Source organism: Zalophus californianus, chromosome 5 (assembly GCF_009762305.2).
Source record: "Zalophus californianus isolate mZalCal1 chromosome 5, mZalCal1.pri.v2, whole genome shotgun sequence".
Classification (NCBI taxonomy): domain Eukaryota; kingdom Metazoa; phylum Chordata; class Mammalia; order Carnivora; family Otariidae; genus Zalophus; species Zalophus californianus.
The window spans coordinates 114,631,953-114,652,873 of NC_045599.1; the positions used below are offsets into that span (position 1 = coordinate 114,631,953).

The following is a 20,921-nucleotide window of genomic DNA, read 5'->3' on the forward strand; positions in this document are numbered from 1 at the left end:
GGCGCCCTATACTTTTTGTGCCAAGATTGAATCTGATGTTTTATTTATAAATATCAACACAGGTGTTTTTACGGTTAGCGTTGCTCCTGGCGACTTTATTTTGAAGGGTGTAAGTGGGGGGGGGGGTTATATGCTTTAAAACCTAGGAAATGAGGGTTTAGGATTGCTTTCTTCAATAAAGTAATATTTTCAAGTAAAGTAAGAATCTCTGGCAAATGTTGCTGACTTTGCAGGCAGGAGAATTTAAATTGTTACTTCTCATGAACCTGTTGAGAGCCACAAATATCCATCTTAAAAGTCTGTTTATACAGAAAGAGTTACACCATGGAATGTGTGAGATAGGACTGCCCTTTAAATTTTTTTTAAACATCTTTTGCAATTGGAGCCCAGATAAGAGCAAGATAAAATCTGTTTGGTTTAGGTGTTTTATTTTGGGGAATGAAGAAGGCATTTTTTTTCCCCTCTTCTCAAGATGAGACTGGTCTGCCGCAGACCTGAAAGACTCCAGCATAACTCCATTGAAGTGAGCCTTCCCACTGAGTACGCCCAGACCAAACCCACTCTTTCTACCCTTAAAACCACCCAAGGCCTGTGCTTCCTCCCTCAGTGATGGCAAAACAGCCCATCCTGCTGCCTTTCACAGAGACTGTACTCTGTCTGGTCCATAGCTCTGTGCTTCTTCCCCATCGTCTCAGTCCCTCAGTCCACAGATTCCGACCTCTCCTCTCTGCCACTATTCCCTGGCTTCTAGCCACCTCCGGCTGGCCTGGAAAACCCTAGCTGGGCTTCCCTTTTCAGTCTTGCCCCCTCGCAATCCATTTCTCCACTTTGCAACACAGCAGCATAGTGAAATGCAGGTGTGCTTATGCTAAAAACTTCTCAGTAGTCTTCCCTTGTTTCTAAAGTGAAAGCTCAGAATCTTTAACATAGTTTCGAAGGGGCGGTGCATGAGCTGGCCCTGCTGTCCAGTTTAGGCTTCTTTCTACCTCCTCTTCCACCTCCAGCATTCTGTATCCTGGGCACAGTCCTCTACTCTCAGCCCCTGGTCTGTTCTTTTTAACTTCCAGCGCTCTGCACATGCTCTCCTCCCATCCTGGAATGACCCGCTGTCACCTCTTCTGGGAAGCCCTGTATGACCTCAACAGCTGGGTTAAGTGCTCTTCCTAGGTGTTCCCTTTCCTCGTACTCTAGAGCCTTTCACCAGCCAAAGTGCTTGTATCATGTTGTCTTCGAATTGTGTTAATTTTTCTCTAGCTGTAAGCTCAGTGAGGGCAGTGCCCATTTCCGTTTCTCTGTTCCCTGCCCCCCAGCATTGATGGCTCTTTACCATCTGTATCACCGCTGATATTTACTGAACACTTACTAAGTGTGCCAAGGCCTTTATAGATTAGCTCCTTTAAACTCCATTATCCTGCAAAGAAGGTACAGTTATCCTTTATAGTAGCAGAAATTGGGGCATGGTGTGGTTAAATGTTTTTTCCGCCTGGTGGAGACAGGATTTGGAGCTAGAATTGAGTTGATTTATGCCGAGTTCTAAACCCTTAGTCCTCACACTTTACTATCTTCCAGATAGTAGATACTCCATGAGTTTGTTGAATTTAATCTAGGAAAGTTTGTCAGCACTTTATTTTTTTAAAATTCAATGACATTTTTTAAAAGACCAGGCTAGTTATTTTGCATAATGTCTTTTAGATCTGTAATTGTTTCTTCATGACTAGGTTCATGTTAAACATTTCTGGCAGGACTTGAAGTGTGTCCTTAGTGCAGCTCATCAGGGTACCTGATGCCATTTTCTCCTCCTTGATGACTGATATTAAGTTCATAATTATCCAGAATTCAGACTGTGTCCTGTTTAGAGCCTATAGTATCTTTTGTAACTTAATGCATAATCTATGTCTTTGGATGATAATTTTGTAGCCTATTTTGATGTCAGGTAAGGGACTTTCTAAGTTCATTATGGCTTGCTGAAGCTTTGGAAAGTTTTAGGCCTAGAATATTTTGATCTAGATGGAATCTTAGTATTTTTCCCTTGGGTTTAATAACACCTCATTATTTTGATGTTAATATAAAATGCATTGTATCCCTAGTGGTTCTTTCCAGTTGAAAGCAGAGTTAAGAGTTCAGCTTTGCTATGTTTGTTCCATTTCACTGTTAAATGGTCCTCGTTAGCTAGTTGCTTTTCAAGACTTGATGGTGTGAAGTAATGGCTGTAACGCAAGTTATGTTATCAATAGCAGAGAGGAAATTCTAATTATATAGTCTGTATTAACTAAATTTACATATGAAATATAACCTTTCTCATCTCCTGTAGATATCTTAACTTTTAAAAACAAAACAGAAAGGCAATAAAAAGTGGACTAGTTACATGAGGATCATGCTTTACAAAGGGCCTTTGTGAAATTTCTTTTGGTAATTATCAACTATAGCTGTGTGGTTGGGTGGAGAGGCTCTTTTCTTGATAAGAAACATTTAGAGTCATTGAACTTGGGAACTGAAAATGTTTTTAATTTTCCAAATTAAATGACATGATGGCCATTAACAAAACTATATCTAGTTGATGGAAATTTCCACCCTAGGAGAGGTGCATTTTTATGTTGTCTCTTTTCACGGGTGGTTGACTTTGTTTTCTTGAGAAAGGTTTAGTGGTTAGTCCTCAGGACTAGTAGTTTTCTCTTGATAGGGGGAATAACTTGTTTTTGTCAATGATTAAAAATTCCTTGAGAATGCGGTCACTATCCAGGATATGGTTTACCCACATTCATAGCTTGGGGACAGAATTGTGCTTTAGACTTTAAGCAGTGCCAATAGATGAATATTGTGTATATAAAGGAGAAGATAATTGACACCCTGGTGATTGGTCTTTGCTTTGTAGAACTCAAATTTACTTAAACACGAACTTAAGATAATACAGAAAGTGAATCTGAACAAAAGGCTTTTTTATGCCGATAGCATTCTGGAGAGTCCATCCGTCTGTGTCCTCCGTTGTTCCTTGGGGTTTAGCTAGGCCCTGGCATGCAGTAGGTGCTCAGTCACTGTTATGACCAGGGGGCTATGCAGTTGTTTGGGTTGGGGAAACAGAGTGCCTTGCCCAGATGGTGTCCCTGGTCTCACAGATAGAGCACTTCTACTTGGAAGGTCCGCGAAGGCAGGAAGTGTGGCTTATTTTGCTCACTTTTGTGTCTGCAGGACCTGGCTAAGTGTCTGGCACGCTGCAGGTGCTCTGTAAATATTTGTGGAATGAAGGAATAGAGCTCCAGTCAGTGTGTTGAAACTGTTATATATCTGCCCCGGGGATACAGAAGACTTTCTAATAAGAGTTCTTTGGGCCTGATATGACTAAGGAGATCAGTGTCCATGTGTGTAGACTCTTATTTCACCTGCCCTTTCACAATTACCCAGCTTTTCCAGTTAGGAGGACAAGTCACTGTTGTCACTTTTCAAGTTTATCACGGCACATTGGCCTTGGGTTAAAAAAAAAAAAAACAAAAACCTCCAGGGCACAAAACAAAGGAAAAACACACTACGGTGTCAGTGTTGAGAAAGCGAATGACTGTAATGTGGCCAGATCAGTTATTTTCAGTTCTTTGCTTTCAACAGAATTGAAGGCAAATGTACTCTAATTGTCAGCTGGTCATTAAAAATAACATTGATAAGTCACAATATGATTTGTCATATAATTAAAAGGAAGTTGAAAGAACTGAGTGATACCACTGTAGCAAAAATGCCTATTCCCATCTATTTGTAAGAACAAGTTTCTCAGGGCTTATGTCTGTATAAGAAAGTATAAAAATGTAGAAATAGAGTTGATATTGAACCATGTCTCATTCTAGTGATAAGAATCATCCATGTTCTGTAAAAAAAAAGTGAAATAAAATATAGCCCATCCATCTCATTAAGAGATAGATTTCCAGAAAGTTGTTTTCTATTACAATGGACTTACCATCCTTTATTACATATTTGTTTTGACCAGTTGTAGACCAGTTATAATTTTATGACTCAATTCATAAGAAAATTTTTTTAAGCATTTAAAACCTATGGTCACAGGAAATTTAACATATGAATTATATGCACAATTCATTTGCAGGGAAGCTGGGTAGAGTAGTAAGAGGTTTTCAAGCATAAAAACATTAAGATTAAAATTCTCTTGGGAACATGGAAAAGATATGAATTCAAGAAAAGAATAAAAATGATAGGCTGAAGAGGAGCTTGTTCTTTTGTTTTTTTTTTTCAAATCTCTGATATTTAGAACTTTTCATGTAAGACATCAACCATTTTGTTCATAAATGTGGATACTTACAAGTTGGAGTTGGATCATGGCTTGCAAGTTAGTGGCCAGGAGAAATGGGTGGATGGTGTGCCTTCACCTATGACAGGAAACACCCGGAAGGAATAGTTGGGGAGCAAAGACGATCATGGCTTTAGGTATGAGTTGGAGGTGCCATGTTGGAAATACATTCTTAGAGTCTAAAGACAATGTTAGAATTGGAAATTTGTAAGGTAAGGGGCTCTCTTTGGTCCACTGCACTACCCTTGTTGCTCAGAACACTGCCTGACCCAAAGTAAGCATTCTTTAATTTGGCAGAGAGATGGATATAATTTTGGAAGTCTTCCAAATAGGATTGCTGTTTTACTCTTTGGCCCCATTGGTTCATTAGGTGCCTTCCTTCAGTTTCCTGTTTCCTTTCTCCATGGGGCCATAGGGTTATGGACAATGGGCTAGGAAGTATATGTCCATGAATTTGCTTTATTATACTCCATGACTAAAATGCTGCCCTTTTCCCTTTTAATGCTTATCTCTTACCACTGTGATTCCTTTTTGCTATCTGTGCTGTGGGGGTAGAAAAACCTTCAAACAAAATTGCTTCATTGTATTTCAATATTCTATAATTTTGTTTTTTTTTTTTATTCACAGTGACAGTGATGGGTAAACCAGGACATTTGACCTGCCATTCTTCAGCTTTATCTGGTACAGGTTCAGAATGCAAATGATGATATTTGGGTTATCGACAGAACTGCTAATGCTTTTTTTCTTCTTTTTTTGCAATTCTATTTTTTTTAAAAATGCAAAGTTCATTTCAGCCTATGATTAATGTTCAGAAAAAAAAATGCTATGCTATTGACCCTGTAATCTCTGCCTTACTGTTTCCCCAACCATCGTAAACAGCAACTGGAAGACTTGCTATATTGTTATCCTGCTTTCCCATTCCATCCACATGATTTCAACCTGGATGAGAAGATAAGCCAGAAGTTTTACTGCCCATTGGCCCTGTAAATGCCCATTATATTCCCAAATGTTACTTGTTGCCAGGGCCTGGCAAAAGGAATTGAAGTGCGTGCCTGTTCATTTCACTGAATTCCATTTTCTCATTTTCTGTCTAAACTTCTAATTTGAAGAGAACACAAACTGAATTTTTCTGCATGGGGGTGGGAGAGAGTAAGCTAATTTAGGAATTTAGGTAAAACTTTTAACAGATTTAGAAGTGAAAAATGTTCATTTTCATGATCGCATGAAGAGCACAAGAAGGGGCTCTCAGCTGTGTTTGGCAGGAAAGAAGGATCAATATACTTTACCATTATTTGTTAGAGACAGGAAAAAAAAGTCTGGGTTTAGTTTGTTCTTCTCATGACTGCCAACTCTAGATATAGGATATGAAATGGACCTCACCATGAGGTCCTTTGTCTAAAAATTCCATAAAGGTAGGCAGATTTGTGGATTGCCAAGGAAGGTTCTGATTCAGGCCCTGCTATTTAGTTGAATGATACTGAGCAAGATATTTTATAATCTGGGCCTTGTTCTCTTCCGAAAATGAGTTTGAATGAAATTCTGACTGGATTCACCCCCCTGTTCTGCTTTTTGTGAGTCTAGCTTTAGTTGTAAAGCAGCATTGAAACCTGAAGCTTTAGATGGTGGCTTGAATCTTAGGAAAAAAGGTTGTTGAAGAGAATCAGGAACACTCATTTGAATTTAGGATTTTGCGTGGGCGATGATGTTTTATGTATGTTGTATGTTCATCTCAGTACTTATTCTGTTGACTTAATGATTTGGTGGGGAGGCCTTGTATTGAAAACCCCAGATTAACATAAAACATTAAGAATTTATTAAACTATCTCAGTTGTTGGGCGTCTGCCTTCAGGTCATGGTCCCAGGGTCCTGGGATTGAGTCCCTCATCGGGCTCCCTGCTCAATCAGGAGCCTGCTTCTTCCTCTCCCACTCCCCCTGCTTGTGATCCCTCTCGCGCTGTGTCTCTCTCTGTCAAATAAATAAAATCTTTAAAAAATAAATAAACTATCAATTTAAATGTAGATTATCCTCAGACACATGAATGTGAAACTCTGGTCTGATGAGAACCCAATTTACTGGAGTCTTACTGCTTGTTCATTCCTAGATTGTAAGAGCAAAAGACATCCTCCAGCCCAAGCTCCCTCCAGAAGAGTGTCTGTGTGTGTGTGTGTGTGTGTGTGTGTGTGTGTGTGTGTGTGTGTGTGTGTGTGTGTGTGTGTGTGTGTGTGAGTGAGAGAGAGACAGAGAGAGAGAGAGAGACAGAGAGAGAGAGATTCAGCTCTGTAACCTGTATAATAGGTAGGTATGGAATAATTCACCTACCTGTCCTGAACCTCAGCTTTCTGCTCTATAAAAGAGAACTAGACTAGATAGCCTCTAAGGGTATTTTCAGTGCATGTGCTGTATGATTAAAAAGGTAATAAAATTCAGGCTTCTGAAGTTCTCTGGCTTTATTGCCAATTTTACTCCCAACATTTCTATAGTCAGCAAATGTCCAGTTCAGTTTGAAAAATACCTATTGAGTATCTCTGTCAAAGTGCTATGCTCTAGAGAGCATAGAGCGTCCTGACCATGGAGGGATCTGTTGATTCTAGAAGGCCTTTCTGAGTTGGCTTGATAAATTTGAGCACAGTGAGACATTTTGTCAAAAATGTACCTCGTTAAGTCATATGGTCCAAAATTGTGAAGAATAAATTCCAAACATTAAAAACAAAATGAAGTCTGTTAATAGGTGTGGTTGGCAAGGAAGAAAGTGTTCTCTCCTGTAGGATATCATGGTCCAGGCATCTCCCACAAGATGGATATGGCTGGCAATGCTCTGCTGTTAATGACCCAGTTAGACTCTGGCTCGCTTCTGTCAAGTCTGTAAGGAAGTCATGTTGGAGTTACCTTCTGACCTGGGAAACATTGTAGACCCTTGCTCCTTGCAAATGAGAATAGTAGGGATTGCTTCTCGTGGGCTGTCTTCCTCCAGGAGATAAGATCAGAAGCAGGGGAAGCTTGTTTCTTTGGCTCACACGGCTAAGGCCTATCCAGAGAAACATGGGGTTTACTCATTCTAAGTTCTGAACTTGAGTGGCTTGGGGGGATTGGTGGTGTCATGAATTGATGACTCAGATTGGGACTATAGTGAAAAGTCATGATTTTATGACTTTGGGCACATTTCCTTCTCTCTCCTGATCTGCATATCATCTGTAAAACAAAGGGTTTGGACTATGGCATCTGAAAGTTTCTTCTAGCTCTATGATTCTATGTCCAGAAGGATGACCCTGAGTCATTGTCAGGACCTCAGTTTGACAGCAACCTCAGTCTCATGCTGTTTAGATAATCAGGCCCCTGTAAAACCGGAAAAAATAAGCTGTGCATTTTGTAAAGAATGTTCTCAAATAAGGGTTTGAAATCAGGAGGCTTTTTATTTCTTAAGTAGGAAATCAGCTTAACCAGAGCCCTATGTTCTCTTGGTGTTAGTATCTATTTCAAGTGGGCATTGCGGTCTTTGAGTTGGGTTAATATGAGTGGGAACCTCTAGGACTTCTTGTTTTACTTAGTTCCTGGGGTACCAAAGGTGAGAGACCAGACTCAGAAGCAGCAGACAGCAGATCGGTGTGTTTGCCCTACAGAGTCCATGACAACCTCTGGAATCATGATTTTCTCATTCTGTAATGCCTCCCTCTTCCACCTCTTCTTGGCTTAGGGGGCTGTAGCGGGGACTGCGGGCCTGCTGTCCTGATGTTTCTCAGCAGCTCTGGCTTCACACAGACTCTTAGGGAGAACCTGGGCTTTCCATCCCAAACCCCTCTCCCTCCATCCCACTTCTGATCTGGGCAGCTTCCATTGTTCCAGATCATCTTGAGCTGCCTTGGGAACTTTGGCTCAAGACAGCGTTCAGATACCCTGGGAAGTTTGTACGTTCTGGAGCTGTTCTAGGGACAGTGTGGGAATTATTTTTGGATATAGGATCAGCTTATGATCCAGAACTGGCAAGAAGAGAAGGTAGTTGCTCTTAAGAGTGTAGCTCTTCAAGGATTGGTAATTGTTTCTTTCTCAACACTGCAATTTTCTCTTTAATTGTAAACTGCTTCAGATCCTTTTTTTTTTTTTTTTTCAAATGGGGCTAGTTGGAAATAGTACATGAATAAAATAAAAACACAATGTCCTCCTGTGAGCCTCCATCTGTAGTAGGAGGATGGGTTGATTTCTGAAGCGCTTTAAGCACCAGCAGCCTGTGGTTCTCATGGTCTAGCTGACTTAGCTGGTGTCTACAAACAGTTCCCCTGCCTCCACTTAAGTATGTTTTGCAAATACAAGGTGTTATTGTTAGGGCAGCAAATAATGTAAGTCAGTACTCCTATGTTTATATATATGGCTCTGGAAAGAAATGAACAAGAGAGAAGAAACCAACAATTGTGGTTAGAAAACAAGTACTTATCCCGGTTTTGCTGGAGGTGCTTTCTTTGTGTGGGCTTACAAAGCAGTCAGGTTTTTCCCAACAGGAAACCAGTAGCCTCTTCTGTGACAAGCAACCAGATACTTGGGTTATTTCTTACCAAAAAATATTTAATTTTGGAAATAATAAATGATAAAAATGCATCAAAGAACTTAGGTGCTTCTTTATGTTGAGCTTGGTTCCATGTAGTCACTGGCTCTGAGTCATAGCCCCTTAGACCCAAAGCCTGCAAGCATGGTTTATTTTCCAAAAAGGAATCTTCAGCAGAGAGGGATTTGGTGCAGTTGATCTTTCCAGCACAGGCCTCAAGTCCCTCTTGGGTGAAGTGTTGCTTCTGGATCAGTCTGTGGGGGTGGGATTATCCTAGTGGGGGGTATGGGCAGGGTAGGCAGTAATTCATTTCTAATATAGACATGTATGATTATTTCCTTAAAATAAGTTCCTGGGTGTGAAATTGAGTCTAAAGTATAGACCATTTTTAGTTTTTTTCCCTCCCCAATATGTATCACTAGTATCTTTCTAGAAACCTACTTTGTACTTCTACTAGCTAGGTGTGAGAGTGACTACCCTCTTGTATACCTCATCTCAATCTGGATATAAAGCAAAGCCAAACCTTTACCACTTAAAATAGTACCATGTTGATTTTATATAGCTTTTTGGGTTAGTAGTGATTTTTATTTTGCCTTTTTTTACTAGTGAATTGAAATTTTTTCATGTTTATAGGGTGTTGTGTGTTTTAAACTCCTTTCCCTGTTTTTGTTACATTCTTTTTAATGTCTATTGAAAGATAAACTGAGGCATATTAAAATTTGAGTTTGAGCAAAAATCAACTTGAATCAGGAAGTATCAAAGATTTTTAGAGAGAAGGGGAGAAAGCAAAGCAAGAAATTATTTGATTGGCCACAGCTTAAGTAGTTGCATTATTTGGGAAAGCGTAGTTGGCTGTTTATGATCAGTTGACTTTAGGTTTTGATTTTTTTTTTTTTTTTTTTTTAGAGATTTTATTTATTTGACAGAGAGACACACAGCGAGAGAGGGAACACAAGCAGGGGGAGTGGGAGAGGGAGAAGCAGGCTTCCCGCGGAGCAGGGAGCCCGATGTGGGGCTCGATCCCAGGACCCTGGGACCATGACCTGAGCCAAAGGCAGACACTAAACGACTGAGCCACCCGGGCACCCCAGGTTTTGATTTCTTAACCTTGAGGTTAGGTTTTCGGCTGCTAAGGCATTAAAGCCACCTTCATCTAATGGCCTTGTTTAATTAATTTAACACTTCCCCTTCCAGCCATTGTAAGAAAGAGTAAGTGCAAGATTAAGAAATGATTGGATTAGTTTGGGGAATTATCTAAAGTGGTGATATGTGTGTCCCTATCCATAACTATCCTTTCTTGGGAACATAAGTTCCTAGAATTGAAGAATTCAGGTAGTGGAAACAAGGTTACAAGATCATGGCCTGAACTGGCTCAAGGTCACTGTTAGCTTTTCTCTCCAGACCTTGACTCTATAAACAGACAGGATAGACATTTTGAAAGGCCAGCAAAGAGCTGGGAGCTGGGAAGACGAAAACAACTGAGCATTGCTGGTGTCCAAAATAGAAGAGTGCGGTGTGCTCTAATGCAAAGCAACCTGTGCTAATGTGACTTGCCAATGGTATCTTCCTGTTATATTTGGTATCAACAGTTTTGTTAAGCTGGGTCACCCCCCTCCCCTGCCACCTGCCATGTTGATCTTTTCCAGATAAGGAAAGCAAGGCCAAGCAGGCCAGTAACTCATGGGCACACAGGTTCTCATGTCTCCATCTTCAGGACAAACCACTTTACTAAGTTCCTACTCTAAGGGCGGGAGAAGTTTCCTTCTTTCCCCCACCCAGGGTTCTTCTCTCTGGATTAGGAATTAAATTGACACGAGACAGATCAATAGGAGAAAAACACCAAAGTTTTTATTTCTGTATGGAGGCCCAGTAATGAAACTAAGACCCAAAGAAATGATCTAGGCAGGCAGTTTTACAAATTTTAGACAGAGACAAATTTGTGAGGAATTGACAGGATAAAGAAAACAAGTGTTTGGGAGCTTTAATTAGTAAGGAATTATGAGCAGGATTTAGGGTGAAGTAGTAGATTAGGAAACACACACACACACACACACAGACGTGTGTGTGCGCACGCATGGTTTGTTTCTATAGCTTTCTTGACTGAAGTCCCTATCTCTGGGGATAAGGATGTCTTTTTTTTTTTTTTTGTAGTACAGGGAGGGTGTTTCTCATATGAGAGATTTGTTTCCTGCTTTAGAAGGGACCGAAGAGGGTCTAAGTGTCCTTCTATTGGTTTCCCAAGTAACTTAAATTCAAAATAAATACGCCATTGTGGTACATCTTGGGGTGGCCTACCCTGGGCCCCTACACTATGTGCCAAGCACCAGGCTAGGAACTGGGGATCAGAAATATTTTGCAAGGATCCTTTATGCAAAACCATCATGAGATTTTGGAACCTCATGGAACTGGAACCATTGAACCAAACGAGGCTTTTACTCCTGTTGAGTCCTTTTATGATTTATGTGTTCAGATTACCTGTAAAAGAAAATACACGGGTGCCTGGGTGGCTCAGTTGTTTAAGCGTCTGCCTTCGGCTCAGGTCATGATCCCAGGGTCCTGGGATCAAGTCCGACATCGGGCTCCCTGCTTGGCGGGAAGCCTGCTTCTCCCTCTCCCACTCCCCCTGTTTCTGTTCTCTCTCTCGCTATCTCTCTCTGTTGAAAAATAAATAAAATCTAAAAAAGAAAATACAGACCCACAACTATTGCTCTAATTGGTCCTCAAACTCTAGAAGTTACGATTCTTTCTGGGACACCCCAAAATGTTGAAAAACCTAAGCCTCAAATAATTGTTAAATCAGATTCATTATACAATAGAAGCTTGTGTAGGCAAGCTATATAGAAAATACCCAAGGTTAAAATGTGAGCACGTTGAAATCGAGAGCAATCTTGTTACCCACCCCACCCCCCCACCCCCGTTGGCAAAAGATCTTCATTATCTGATTTGGGTAGCGGAACAACCTCTGTTGAAGACACACAACATCAGCGCTCCGTGAGAACAGAGTTTGACACTCCCTAGTTTAATCCACAGCAGATTTTATTTCAAATAGAAACTTCATGTGTGCTAATCCCAGGTTTTTGTGACTATATTCCATCATCCCAGCCTCCATCTCCCAACTTGTTGATCTTGAAAGATTGCCAAAATTTGGGAAGTTAATACTGATAATTTCTGTGGTGGTTTAACCTGATGCAGTTACTTATGTCATTTTAAACAAACCAAACCTCTACCTCAATTATACAATTAACCATAAATTTAAAATTAACCTACTTCAGTTTTCTCTGTGGCTTAAACCTTCCTGCCCCCCCCAGCTGGTGTTGATTACATGTTGATTGCTTGCACGTGGATGCCCAGTAGGAGTGGTGTGGTCCAGCTTCATGATCTGTCATGTCATCCTGACCAATCCTGATTGACCCTTCTCCCATGACACAGAGCCTCTCAGTGGCTAAGCTGCTGAGGGCTTGTCCTTGGTTACATGGATTTGTCTTTACTGAGACTTACTGAAACTGAAGTATGTTCAGGCATTAAAAACATAGGTGGGGCTTCTAGGCAGCAAACATATTTCCTCTAAGGAACAACACAAACATCTAAAAACCTGGACTTTAGAACTTTCCTGATACAAAACTTACCTTTTGCAACTGAAAGGGTTTGAAGAAATGAACGGTCTCTTTGGGGTTTTTGGGGGGAGGAGGGTTGTTTTGTTTTTTGCCCAAACTGACCTACTGAGGCAGTCTTTTCTGTAAAGATTTCCTTAACTACTACATCAGTGCATCTTTTCTTTGTGTGTTGAAGTCCTTCATTGACTGGTCAGAGCATCCTGGAGTTTCCTAACTCGTAGTCACCTGCTTGGTTTTGTTTCTGAGCTCTGCCTGACAATTCAGAGAGTGGCACTGATTATTCCAAGGGCCGTAGCTTCAGCGCTATCCTGCATTTTGATGATAGTGTGGAATAACATTTGCTTTGTTCAAATATGGAGAAATGCAGAGAAATATAAGAATTGAACACTCATTACTGTTTTTCATTTATTCATCGAATAGTTGCATGGGCCAGTTCTTTGCATATATAAAATTACAAGCCATTAGCATGCATTTAAATAAAACCTGTATAGAAGTTAACCCTCTGCTTTGGCAGTTGTCAACATTGACTGGCTATTGGAATTGCATGGGTAGTTTTAAAATAGGCTAATGGCTAGATTTATCCTCAGAGATTCCAATGTAATAGGTCTGCCGTGTGGGCTAGGCATTGGGGTTTTTAAATCTTCTCCCCTGTGATTCCAGTGTGCCGACAAGGTAGAGAACCATTGCTTTAAGTTGATTGCATTCTTAACTGGGGACAGTCTGGGTTTACCTTACGCTACAGGTGTTCTTAAATAGGAAAGCGTGGTAGACTCTGAGGAACTTAAGATAAAGATCTACTTGTTGGAGTCCTGTCCCTGCAGACTCTGAATCAGTAGGTCTGAGGTATTTAGGAGAAGCTCCTAAGTAAGGGTGCAGATAGGATGCCATAGGAATTCTGACAGTAAAGTTGATCAGAGGTCTCAGTTTTGGTTTGCCACCCCTGAGCGCTATAGGGAAAACATCACATCAGACTTTTTGGTATTGACTAGTGTTAATATTCATTTGTTTTTAAAAAGTCTGGCTTTCCTTAGTTTATGTATATGGAAAAGCATCCTTAAGGAAGAATGAGATAATTAAAATACTTAGATGTCTGTCAGAAACCTATAGATGTTTATCTTCTTTGCTTCAGTTCAGAACATGCTTGAGTATTTTTGGCCACCTTAGAACTTTTGATGTATGTGTTTTATCATAAAAAGTATGAGACACTAATTAAATCCTACATCATTGTTTGCTTTTCTCTTCTTACCTAAATTGGGAGGGGGTTTTAAGTGAATCACTTCCTTAGGCCTCTGTGCAAATTGGCAGTGTTAGGTTTTCTTTAACTTTTGTAAGCCGTGCTTAATTTGGGGAAAAAAGTGGTTTAATACAGCATTTGGTTGAAAATACGAAGTTAGATTACTAAGTAGAGTAAAACTAACTTTTTAAAGTTAGTTAATTTTAAAAACTCACACTGTTGGGAGGGAGGTAGACCTTGTGTTTTATAATTTCAGGGTGAATGGTTTTAGCCAGAGTAAAATAGTGGCCCCAGTGACCTCTTACGGGCCCATTTGTTATTCTAGAGCTCTCCACAGCCAGTTGGTCCTGGGAGCAGATGCCAAGTAGGGAGGAACTTCCAGTCCACTCCACAGCCAACATGGCGCTCTCCCCAGTACCTCTGAACTCCACTTTATCTTTAATGGGCCCTCCGTCACCCTAGCCAGCAATTCATCTGTGGTCTCTTGGGGTCCTTCCCTACTACCCATGTCCCTACATTTACCCCCTTGACACTGTGTTTCTCTCCTCAAGACACCCAGGATTGCAGGCTCTCTTCTGTTTAGTGACCTTCATGTCTCTTCCTCAGAAGTCATTAGACTTTGATCTTTCCCCTTCAGAGCTGGCAAAATCGGGATTTACTTCTCTTAATTTAATCCAATTTGCTCTTCCTTTTGATGATTTTGAATATCTGGTCTCTTCCCTATTGTCCAATTTTATCACCCCCATCCACACACCTGTTTCTGCCCTGATCAGCCTGGACCCCTGTGGTCATCATTGAATGTATTCCCATGGCCATCATTGAATTTATTCCCTAGAGATCCAGTCCCTAGTCCTGTACTCCAACTCGGTTCCTCCTGGCAGACTGCCAGACTCCACTATAGCCCCTTGGGCTAGCTTTGGTACACATTGATTTACAAGCTCTTCAGAGCCCTCTGTGGCTCCTTAGCAATCCTCTCTACCCCTTAGACAATGAGGACTCTTCTACTTGACCCCAACAACTGTTAAAGATCTTATCTATGAACTTCAACCACATGCCTTCCTCCTTTATATGCTCAGGAAGTGGCCTTACTAACGCCTTCACTGAGAACCTAGAGCTAGAAACTCTTCCATGCTTCCTCTCTAAAGTGTCTGTGTATTGCTATCTCTCCTCTCCACTGTTCCCTTCCAAGGCCGATTGGCCAACTGTGCTCTCCTGGTTCTCTCTTGAACTTTTTTTCTGTTACCTTTACTTCCTTGTACATGTTCTTGAGTCTTTCCTTTTCCATCGACTCTAGTCTCCTAGTGTTAACAAATATCCTACTTGGTTTCTCTACCATTGCCTAACTCATTCTCCCTTTTACTGACAAGACCTCCTAACTGAGCAGTCTGTTGGGAGTTCTACTCCTGTTTCTCTTGCAGCCAAGTGCAACTGGATCATGGTTTTACCACTCCAATTCAACTAATCTTAACATACGTTCACTTGTTTTCAGTCCCCACCTCTTTTGCCAACTTTTGACATTTGTTGATCACTTTTCCTTTGGTTTCCATAATATAACTCTTTATTTTCTTAATTATTGGATTACTTTTTTGGGGATGGCTTCTTTTCTGTTATTCATTCTTTAAGTATAACCAGTTCCTCAGTGTTCCATGCTTGGCCTTTTTTACTTATTTCTAGCTTGGGATATGAATTCATCCATTCCCATGACTTGCTTCCTTTGAACACTTGTTAAGTTTAACATGTCCCCAGTGAGTACCCCGAACTAAGGATTCAGAGATGAGCAAGGCAAATTCATTTCCTTTGAGGAGTTCAACATTTATAGAGCACTGAGTATGTGCCAGACTCTGTTTTTTTTCTTTAAGATTTATTTTTTTTAGAGTGCAAGCATAAGCGGGGTAGGGGCAGAGGGGGAGACAGAATCTCAAGCAGGCTCTCCGCTGAGTGTGAAGCCTGATGTGGGGCTCAATTCCACAACCCTGAGATCTTGACCTGAGATCAAGAGTCAGGTGCTTAACCGACTGAGCCACCCAGGTGCCCCACCACACACTGTTCTAATGAGTCACACAAAGTCCCTGGCTTCATGGGGCTTACATTCTAGTGGGGGAAACCCACAATTAGCAAATAGTAAATGCAAGAGTATCAGTTGGCGATAAAAGCTATGATAATTATAAGGCAGTGAGAAAAGGAGCACATAGGCCATGGGAGTCATGAAAGAAATTCTCTATTAATAAGAAACCTGAAGATGCAGGAGTAAGCCATGTAGCAATCAAGGAAGCAAATTATTTAATTTGTGTCTGTTTCCTCCTCTATGAAATGGAGAGAATAGCACACCTACCTCCATAGGGGTGTTTTGAGTAGATTAGGAAAGGTAATACTATCCATGCAAAATACTTCATACGATGGCCTCCCTGTGGTAGGTTCTGTCTCCCCTCCACCTCACCCCTACTTTGTATGTCTTCTGCTTCTCAAACTCAACAGGGCCAATGAGCACTTGGTAAAAATTAATAGAAAAGATGTACTAGGAATTTGACTTTAAGATGGTATAAGAAATGAATGTAATTATAGGAGTTGATGTAAAGACAGAATTGGTAGCCTTTGATGTTTTCTAAAAGTTTCAGCATTTTTGGGGTGCCTAGGTGACTCAGATTGGTTAGGCATCTGCCTTTGGCTCGGGTCATAATCCCAGGGTCCTGGGGTCAAGCCCCACATTGGGCTGCCCGCTCAGTGGGGAACCTGCTTCTCCCTCTGCTATTCCCCCTGCTTGTGCTCTCTCTGTCAAATAAATAAATAAAATCTTAAAAAATAAAAAAAAAATTCAGCGTTTTTGAAATGAAACATTAACTATCTTTTTTGAAGCAGGATCAATAATTTTTTTTTTTTTAAGATTTTATTTATTTGACACAGAGAGACACAGCGAGAGAGGGAACACAATCAGGGGGAGTGGGAGAGGGAGAAGCAGGCCTCCCGCGGAGCAGGGAGCCCGATGCGGGGCTCTATCCCAGGACCCTGGAATCATGACCTGAGCCGAAGGCAGACACTTAACGACTAAGCCACCCAGGCGCCCCGAAGCAGGATCAATAATCTTAATGTCTGGGGCGCCTGGGTGACTCAGTCATTGAGCATCTGCCTTCAGCTCAGGTCGTGATCCTAGGGTCCTGGGATGATCGAGCCCCACATCGGGCTCCCTGCTAAGCGGGAGGCCTGCTTCTCCCTCTCCCACTCCCCCTGCTTGTGTTCCCTCTCTCGCTGTCTCTCTCTCTCTAGTCAAATAAATAAATAAAATCTTTAAAAAAAAATACCTGCATTGTTTTTCACATTGCCTGTGAGCTCTAAGAAAAACTAGTTGTAGCTTGGCTGTTTTTTCTTGACCTGGGAGAGCCCTAGTTAGAACATTCTTAACAGTTTTAATAATTCAGAATGTCCTGAGAAATAATAACACAACTAGAATCTGGACTGAGTATGAAGGAGGGAAGATTTTTACCTGGACTTTGGGACTAGCAAACTATGTGGATCCAAGACCATTTCTTTGGACTGCCGTTTCCTTACTTGGGCAGTGAAGAGATGAATAAAGATCTGGATGATCTCTGGGCTCCATCAGTGCTACGAGTCTGATGTTTATAATCAGAGCCCATTTGTTTTCATGACTAGTGCATCCCTGGCAAGCAGGTCACTCATGCTGATTGTCCCCTGGTGGCTGGGCATGCCCTCTGACAATTCTTGTTACCGATGGACATTGCTTGAACACCGGTAATGGGAAGCTGTTGATGACCAGGTGTAGGAGGTCATCTGTAGGATTTTCAAATGAGCAAGTAAAACTTCTGAGAAAGGAGGTATGCATGTATATTAGGAAATATTGAAATGAGTAGACTGGCAAACTGTGAAGTGCGGAAAAGCAGAGGTACCAGGGATTTTCTTTCAAGACCAGTCTTAACCCTGTAAACTCTCTAGTTTCATTGCACTGCGGTTGTTAGAGTTCAAACAGTTTTTTAGTACACCTGCATATCAGACCTATGCTAGATTCTGGGTTGGAGGAGAGGGTTTCTGGGAGTAAAGACACATAATTTCAAGATAATGTAGGAAATGCTGAGCTAGAGGTACAGGCTCGGGGTGGGGTGCCGGGAGAGAGGGAGCTGGGCACTGAGGCCTGAGGTTAAAGACTGGCTTCTGGGGGAGGCTGCTGATGGAACTGAGGTGTGGAAATGTGTTCAGTCAGCCTGGTGAAAACCACTGGAAAGCTCACTTGTGAGAGGAACATCCCAAGCAAAGGCACACACAGTCTGCCATGTAGAGGGAACTTGGTATTACTCAGGATGAAGTGCACGGCAGGACGTAGCCTGGGAGGGCGGCAGGAAGAGGCCAGGCCTGGGAGACTGCATCTAGCATGCCGAGGAGGACAGCGCTGTGTGTCCAAGAGCACCACTCTGGAATGAAACTTCCTAGGGGTCCATTCTGGGCTTCTTTCCCAAGTTACTAAGTAACTTCTCTCCGCCATGGTTCCTTCATTCATGCAAAGGGGACAATAACTTCTACCTCACAGAGTTAGTCCTAATATAGATCAAGTATGTTGAACAGTCCCTGACGATAAACACTATGTATGTGTAGCAAATGTTACGACTTGGGAGTTATTAACAGCTTTGGAGGAGGGCCATGAAACCAGTCCATCACTCTGCATTTAGCCAGATCAGTAGGCTCCTGTGTGGGGGCTAGATTTTGCTGACAGGGAGACCTCTAAGAGGGACTTCAACAGTCCGGGTGTGAGGCAGGGAGGATCTTATACTAGGACATTGGCAGTAGGGATCAAGGGTACATGGAGTCAAGAAATATTTAAGAGGTAAAAATGATGTAAAGTGCGTGGAAATGAGAATGTTCAGCAGGATTCCCTGATTCTGGCTTGGTGATGGACAGTGGTTGTGAGGTGTTACGAACTTAAATGGAGAATACACAAGGAGGGATGTGTTTGGGGAAGGTTGGTCCTGGGCATGTCAAGTTTTTGAAGTATCTAGGAGATGTCAATGTAGATGTGTGCAGTGAATGAGAACCTGAGGCTTGGAGGAGAGGTCAGGGCTAGAGCAAGAGATTGGGGAGTGACAACTTATAAGGTCATGGTTAAATGTAGGAAGTGGGTGAGTTTGCTGGAGGGAGTGTGTAAATGAGCAGAGACTCAGAGGAGACTTTGGGACCAGTAATAATTGAGGATCGTGAAGAAGATGGGAAAGGAGGGGCCAGGGAAATAAGACATTGCACATATAATGACTTGGGAGAAATGGAGATTTAAGAAACAGGGAGTAGCTTCAGTGTGGAAATGTAGAGAGCATCCAGTAAGATAAGGGGTGAAAATTTCAGGCTGTTGAAGTTGGCAATATAGAGATGGACCCGAAATGATCTTTTCTTGTAGGGTTCCCCGAGACGCTCCACTTTTGATGGCATAGCCATAGGGTAAAACTTGTTCCTCACCATCAGCTCTCCATTCCCATCCTTTTTGACAGTGTGCCCCAGTGTTTCATGGGTCCACTTCAGAAATCTTGCCTCCACCCTGTTAGCCCCATCATCTTTATCTTTTCTCTGTCCCATTATCAACTCTCATCGTTTCAATCATAGCAGTGCTCCTTCTGATGTTAGGTTTTTCTTTTATTTCATTTTACTTGATTATGTTTGCCTCTGATTTGAGCTCTTCATTTTCATAGTTGCCCAACCTGACAAACATGAGCCCTTTTTGTAGGGTAGAGGTGTTCTCTCCACACCAAAAATGTTACAGATGAGGCATTTCTCTCATCTCACGTAGTCCATTCTTCTGATTGTGAAAAGGAATTTATGGTTTAATTAAAAAAAATAGGAAAAGACTAATGTTCCTCATAACCTGCCTCTGTTTCTAAACACATTCAGTGTTGGTTTTTCTTGACTTTTTCTTTTCTTTTCCTTTTTTTTTTTTTCCCTTTCTTTCCTCCTCTTCTTTGTGTTTGGGAGTTTCAAAATAGGGTTTGGCAGAGGAAATGGGACAGTGACGTTTTTGTTTTCTGGTTTGAAGTTGTTGAGTTTAGCAGACTGTGTTCGCAGGGTGTGAATTGCAGGATGTAGTTCTGGGGTCCTCCCTACCAGCAGACCCCACATCAGGGTTATTCTGGGAAATCTTATCCAAAGCTAACTATAAAATACAGGACCGAACTTTGTCAAAAGGCTAAACAGGAAACAGATATAAATAACTATTCAATCTTAATTCAGTCCTAGCTACTTTCTCACACATCTTGTATAATATATTTTAAAAAGCCATTTCCTCTTTTAAAACAAAACCTTTTTAATTTTTAAATTTCTATTTGATGGGAAATGCTTTACTTTAATGTTTGTCCAATGGTACCCTCCCTTTAGCAGGGGAAAAAAATAAACGTTAATCACTTAACAACCAAAATATAAAAATTTTTGAGAACATGAAAACACAAAAATAATTTTCATTTGAATTATCTTCTAGGTTTGGTTGATGTGCATTTATATGATCTGGGAATGCTGATACAGAGCTATAGAGCTTTAACAAATTTAGCAGAGCCGACAGTCCATTTGGTTTAAAACCGCATTTCTCAGACTTCATTAGGCACCCCCCTCCCCAAGAGCCTCTTGAGACATTTTTCCATCTCTCTCTCCTCCCAATGGCATCTTAATACCACACAAGATAGTGTATATGTAATGTATGTATTTCTGCTCTATACATAAGATTTTTTTTTTTTTTCTTCCCAAGAACCTATTTTACCCCTATGTGGGCAGTATTACCTTGTCAAAAATGTGTGGCTTAAACCACAGAGAAAACATTTTCAATGCTGAGGTCTTTTGGTTACATCTAAACCACATGTAAGTTGCTTGAATCCATTTATAAGACTAATATTACTGAAAGGTTTTCTTTCATGACTGTCCTCTCCTTTCTCAGACACAGATTTTCCCTCACTTCCAGAACAGCCAGAGTTTGACTAATAGGTGATAGGACCTCTATTTTTAACCCAAATAGTCTTTGTAGGGCAATTGTTTTAGCTTTTATCTGTTGGTTTTCAGCATTGACTGGCTTGTATCAGACATATTCTGTATACAAGGCACTATGCTAGGCTTGACAGTAAAGTTGCCAAAAGGTATTTAAGACCTTCCTGATTCCAGAAACCTCGTGACCTTATTGGACAAAATGAACACAGCCAAGGGAAATGATCAGAGTTTAAGTACTAGTGGAGGAGCCCAGGGAATAGGTGGTTGCCAAATGAGAATGAGTAGAAAGGCAAGTG

At 41.2% G+C, this 20,921-nt stretch overlaps 1 protein-coding gene across 3 annotated transcripts in view; it reads left to right on the forward strand.

Moving 5' to 3' along the window:
• Positions 1-20,921, forward strand: part of ARL15 (ADP ribosylation factor like GTPase 15) — a 395,108-nt gene that overhangs the window by 36,604 nt on the left and 337,583 nt on the right. The gene's annotated exons all lie outside the window — the stretch shown is intronic.